This window comes from Macrobrachium rosenbergii, chromosome 1, assembly GCF_040412425.1.
Source record: "Macrobrachium rosenbergii isolate ZJJX-2024 chromosome 1, ASM4041242v1, whole genome shotgun sequence".
NCBI classification, from domain to species: domain Eukaryota; kingdom Metazoa; phylum Arthropoda; class Malacostraca; order Decapoda; family Palaemonidae; genus Macrobrachium; species Macrobrachium rosenbergii.
Genome location: NC_089741.1, coordinates 16849541 through 16856477, shown reverse-complemented (window position 1 = coordinate 16856477; position 6937 = coordinate 16849541).

Sequence of the window (6937 nt, the reverse complement as noted above, 5' to 3'; positions counted from 1 at the left end):
GGAAATTTTCTGTTGATTTTAAGGTTTCTTTTCAATTTACTGGTAGCGAAGCTCCCCATATTTTTATGTCAGTAACTGAAGAATACCTTTGGATGATATATAATGCTAACTTGGTTGGATTTCTTTTCATTGAAAATCTGTTTCATCCAGATTATGTCAGTTGGTTTTAAGCTTTATTTACAGTTGACGTCATACAGTAATTGCTGTTCAAATGGTGTATTTATACTTTTATTATTGTGGTTGTTCTGAAATGGACAAATTATATATGCATTTTCAATTTAGCTGAATGTAAATTCAAATTTCAAGTGTCCACGTGCGAGTATATTTCTATAGAAAATTATATAACGGGAAATCGTTGGGAGTGCCTATTTTTTTATTACCTAAAATAAAGTCTATGCTTGTGCTCTTGCAGTTTTAAAACTTCAACAGATGCTTTTCAGGCACAGCTGACTAAATATCATTGTAATGGTACAGTAACTGGATTTTCATTATTGAATTTTATATATAGGTTGGCTTCGTAATTAAAAAGCTCATCGACTTGAATGTTCACAATTTTAAGCAAATTCCTTGTGAAAAAAAGAACAGTAGGTAAACTGACTTTGTTGAGAAACTTCTTTCATTATTTAATACCAACACTGGCAGCAAGCTCAGAAGTACTCATTCACACAATGTATATATATATATATATATATATATATATATATATATATATATATATATATATATATATATATATATATATTATATATATATATATATATATATATATATATATATATATATATATTTATATATATGTATATATATGTATAAACACATATATATATGTGTGTGTGTGTGTTTATGCGGGAAAGTTTTGACATCTAGCAAGTCTCCGATAGGCTACGTTATATGAAGAGGGTGGCGAAAAGGAGGCGATGGTTAGCTTCATACTTTATACTAAGCCAGCGTTTCAAAGCGTAGCTTCATCACCAGAGGTAACAAAAACAAGACTGCAAAAATTAAAATCTACATGTTCAGCAATGGAATTAGTTGTTTTGTAGTTTGAGTAAGGAAGTTTCATCAGAGGCTTCGTGCTAATGATTTCAAAATTATCAGTAGAAATAACCGATTTGCATTAGCTTGCATGCTCTGTGGCTAACTCCACGGTGGGAATCAGTCTGCACTTTCACCATGCTCTTAGCGGAGCCTAGAAAAGTCCCAAGATTACTTCCTGGGCAAGTATCTTCATATTCAACAAAGAAGAGCATAAGGCTAGGAACAGTGTCTAAACTTTAAAAGGGGGTTGGGCAATTGTTCGGTGATTCCTGGAAAGAAGCCTATGATTAAGAGAATATTTTTTTTTAATCAAATGCGTTAAAGTACCTAAAAATCTTGTCATCAACTGTGTAAGGTAAAGAGGCATAAGAATTCAGTTTTGGTCAATTAAAGGATTATACAGGGGAAAAAGACTGACCACCAAAAATGACTATGGAAAGAATAAGCAGATTACATACGTTTATAAAAGTATGACTACTCAATTGCCTCCCATTCTTAGATGTTTTAATACATAGAGAACCATTTCAGTGCAAATTCATTACCAACCAACAACTTAACTTATGTCCATTTTTATTCCGGTCACCACCTTAATATCAAAATATCCACTTTTTCTTCTATGCTTTTACGAGCATTACTCATTGTCAGTCCCCAGTATTTGGATCAAGAAATCGAGTACATAAGAAAAATAAGGACAGATTTATGTTATCCTTCGCATGTACTAGATATTTGCTAAAATAAAGCCCACAAAAAGTTTTATAGTGAAAGTAACATGGAGAAAGAAAACCCTAAGAACATTCTTAGCTTGCCATATTTAATTGGTTTTGAAACCACAAAATCATTGTTAAAATATTGTAATGTCAACCTGGTTTTTCATATAATAACACACTAAAAGAAATGTTAATAAAAAATAGCATAAGGAAAGCAACAACATAATATATAAAATTCCATGCTTGAACTGCTCTTTTTTTTTATATCAGTCAATCCAGTAAGGATTTAGAAGTAAAAATTAAACAGCAAAAGTATTCTGTCAAAACTGGGCAAACATCCAATGCAATATTCATTCATTTAAGTGAAAACTCTCAGAGGATAAATTAGACTGAAAATTCAGTGATTGCCAGGTCGGAAGCTTTCTCTTCACAAAATCTTTTAGAATCTGCTATTATACAGCTTACTTCTAGCTGTAATTTTAACCTTAACCCTGGCATGTAATATTTGGACCCCTGTATTAGTAAAATGTTCAAGAATGACCATAAAGATAAAATCACTGATTTAATTACTAATTATTTACCTTATATATTTTCTATGTATTTGTATGTTTAATATATACTTTTTGAAAATGTTTACTTTGCAAAAATTATTATTGTTTACCAGAAGGAGAATATATTGAGTTGCTGTACTTTTATAAGCATATGTAATCAGCTTATTCTTTCCGAGCCATTTTTGGTAGTCAGTCTCTTTCCTTGTATAATGTTTTAATTGACTCTTCCCTGCTTCTGAGCTGTTGGGCCTAATCTTTTCTAAAACCTCTCAAAAATATTTGGTAGGTCCACTAATTCTTCAACTGTGTTGGATTCTAGTTACATCTGTTCTTTTATAATCCCCCATCTGTCAATTATACAGGCTTTTTTTATATTTCTATCAGTCTGCTACGTAAAGGACAGTAAGTCGAAAGGCCTAGCAACCACTGCATGTTTCACTTTTCCCTTCGTGGCTATTGCCTTTATTTATACATTCACCACATTCCATATCTCCATGTTCAGTTAAACACACACATACATACACATACGCACACACACACACACATATATATACATATATATATATATATGCAAAATACATATGTATGCATGTACTGTATATTTTATATATATATATATATATATATATATATATATATATATATATATATCATATATATACATGTAATATTTATATATATATATATATATATATATATATATATATATATATATATTTATATTATATTATATAATGATCAATAAGGGGTAGAGGACACACGCAGATGTACCAGCTGTCTTTATTCCGGCGCTTCGTAATTATCCATTTAATTACATCATCCGGGCTGTTAAAATGAAACATAAAATTCCTTGTAAAATTGTAAAAACTAAAAATTAAGAATTTGAAAAGGTAAAAATTATTCTTACCAAATTTAAGAAGTATATACAACATTAAAATTAAGGGAATGAACACAATTTAGAAAATATTTACATTAGAATGAAAAGTAACAGAAATTCAGTAAACTAAAACTAAAACAGAGTAATAGAACACAAGGTTAAACGACGGACCTAGAGGAGTGACAGCGTTAAACTAAACGTAAACATAAATGGAGACAACTCAAGTCAAGACAAGTACAGAGGGGAGGAGGACGCGTGGGTGTTTTTGGACGGAACAAGTTGTTTAATTAAAAGTGATTCTAAAATAACAAGGTCTTAGGGTTTGGCTGTATGGCCCAAAATGGAGGAGTCCCCATTATCGATTTGCGTTTTACAAATTTTTGAGTGATTTCTGGTATTGGAATGTTCTGGGTTTGAAATTCTGCTACCAGTTCGGAAGCTTACGCCACGATGAGAATCTATACGCACCTTAAGGAGTCTGCTGGTGGATCCCACATAGGTCCCTGTTTGACATTCAGGGCAAGTATACTTATAAACAACACCAGAGGACATATAAGGTGATAACAGCTCTTTAGTTTTAAAGAGTGAACCGGTGGTGAAAGGGTTCTTGGGAATTAAATTAATGTCAATGGCATAAAAATGTTCCTGAATAATTTGCGTGAACTTTTTATGAAATTTGAGGTCATGCGTAAAAGGAAAGCATGCGTAAAACTCCATTTTTGGGACAGTTAAAACTTTTGGTTTTGCTCTGAAATGTTTGTTAAGTAGTTGATATAATTTCCTATACACCAGCTTTGCGGGAAAACAGTTCTTATTAAGAAAGTCAATTAAAAACGTAACTTCATTATGAAAAAGGGTCCAGTTCGACGTAAGGACGAGTTCTCTGTGGAGAAGGGTAGAAACGGAGTTGGATTTAAAATAACCAAAACAGGAGCTATAAAAGTTGGTACCACGTCTAGTAAAGGTTTTCTTCCTAAAAATCGTGGTACTAAAACAGTTGCGTTGTCTGAAAACTAGGACGTCCAGGAATGGTAGACGGTCGTTCTCCTCTTTCTCAATAGTAAACTTTATGCTCGGGTGTATTGTGTTAGCATATTCTACGAAGAGGTCAGCTTCATATTCACTTTTAAAGAGGCCGAACGTATCGTCAACATACTTGGAATAAAAAAGGGGGTAGAATCTTAATGGGCAATTATCGAGCATGCGCTCCTCCAGGGAGCACGTGCAGATATTAGCAAATGTGGGGCCAAGAGGAGAACCCATGGCCATGCCCTCTACTTCTTTGTATAATTTACCATTAAAAATAAAAGCAGTGTCCAGCACTGCGAGTTCAAGTAAAGTTTTAAAAAGCGTGCGGTTAAAATTATTAAAAGTAGAATCAGGAACAGGAAACAATAGTTTCTCCAACAGGGATATTAGTAAATAATGACTCCACGTCGAGACTGGCCATGAATAAATCAGAATCTTGTCGAAGAATGGTTTCTTTGAATTGCAAGGAGTTATTTAATGAATTTATTATTAATTAGATGCTCCAGCATGGGTACAAGAAGTTTGGCTAATTTGTAATTCGGTGTTTTAAACGAAGTAAGGATAGGTCCAAGGGGAATGTCAGGTTTGTGAATTTTCGGTAGGCCGTAAAGGACACTATACGAAGAGCCTGTGGAAAAAATATCATGGTAGATAGTTACATTAATGATATTATCCTTCTTTAGAGACCTAAGAAAACGGTTGATTTTATCTTCAGTTTTAAAGATATTATAGTAATCAGGAGTCCCAATAAGTTCAAATTTTGTTCTATCGTTTAAAATACTTTCCATTTTTGAGAGGTACTCGCATCTATTGAGAATCACAGTACCTTTACCTTTATCTTCGACAAGATTCTGATTTATTCATGGCCAGTCTCGACGCGGAGTCATTATTTACTAATATCCCTGTTGGAGAAACTATTGTTTCCTGTTCCTGATTCTACTTTTAATAATTTTAACCGCACGCTTTTTAAAACTTTACTTGAACTCGCAGTGCTGGACACTGCTTTTATTTTTAATGGTAAATTATACAAAGAAGTAAAGGGCATGGCCATGGGTTCTCCTCTTGGCCCCACATTTGCTAATATCTGCACGTGCTCCCTGGAGGAGCGCATGCTCGATAATTGCCCATTAAGATTCTACCCCCTTTTTTATTCCAAGTATGTTGACGATACGTTCGGCCTCTTTAAAAGTGAATAATTTTAACCGCACGCTTTTTAAAACTTTACTTGAACTCGCAGTGCTGGACACTGCTTTTATTTTTAATGGTAAATTATACAAAGAAGTAAAGGGCATGGCCATGGGTTCTCCTCTTGGTCCCACATTTGCTAATATCTGCACGTGCTCCCTGGAGGAGCGCATGCTCGATAATTGCCCATTAAGATTCTACCTCCTTTTTTATTCCAAGTATGTTGACGATACGTTCGGCCTCTTCGTAGAATATGCTAACACAATACACCCGAGCATAAAGTTTACTATTGAGAAAGAGGAGAACGACCGTCTACCATTCCTGGACGTCCTAGTTTTCAGACAACGCAACTGTTTTAGTACCACGATTTTTAGGAAGAAAACCTTTACTAGACGTGGTACCAACTTTTATAGCTCCTGTTTTGGTTATTTTAAATCCAACTCCGTTTCTACCCTTCTCCACAGAGAACTCGTCCTTACGTCGAACTGGACCCTTTTTCATAATGAAGTTACGTTTTAATTGACTTTCTTAATAAGAACTGTTTTCCCGCAAAGCTGGTGTATAGGAAATTATATCAACTACTTAACAAACATTTCAGAGCAAAACCAAAAGTTTTAACTGTCCCAAAAATGGAGTTTTACGCATGCTTTCCTTTTACGCATGACCTCAAATTTCATAAAAAGTTCACGCAAATTATTCAGGAACATTTTTATGCCATTGACATTAATTTAATTCCCAAGAACCCTTTCACCACCGGTTCACTCTTTAAAACTAAAGAGCTGTTATCACCTTATATGTCCTCTGGTGTTGTTTATAAGTATACTTGCCCTGAATGTCAAACAGGGACCTATGTGGGATCCACCAGCAGACTCCTTAAGGTGCGTATAGATTCTCATCGTGGCGTAAGCTTCCGAACTGGTAGCAGAATTTCAAACCCAGAACATTCCAATACCAGAAATCACTCAAAAATTTGTAAAACGCAAATCGATAATGGGGACTCCTCCATTTTGGGCCATACAGCCAAACCCTAAGACCTTGTTATTTTAGAATCACTTTTAATTAAACAACTTCTTCTTCGTCTTTAACGTGCATTTTTCCCATTATTATATATGGGGTAAGCACGATGCCTTCTTTTGAAGGACTTTGATTTGGCGGTGGGGTAGGCCGTAGCCTCGATCGGCTGCCCTGCCTGACATCGCTTAGACCCCGGTAGCGAATGTGTACATGTTACCAAATCCCCAGCCCTCTGTTCTCCTCCCAGCAGCGAGGAGAACTGGGCGAGTGTTGACAGTTTGAGACGTGAGGTGTCTGTTATGTTTTGAAGGTGTTAGAGTGGCTTTGTTTATGTGTGTATTAATCTGTAACACCCATTTGCTTTCAGCAAGCCTATCCGTTGATTACATACGTAATCCCGGGGTGTCTACACGGATAGCAAAGTGTCCACCTCTCTGACCGGTCGGCTGCGGGGATTGAACCCTCGCCATAGACTTCTAACTTGTTCCGTCCAAAAACACCCACGCGTCCTCCTCCCCTCTGTACTTGTCTTGACT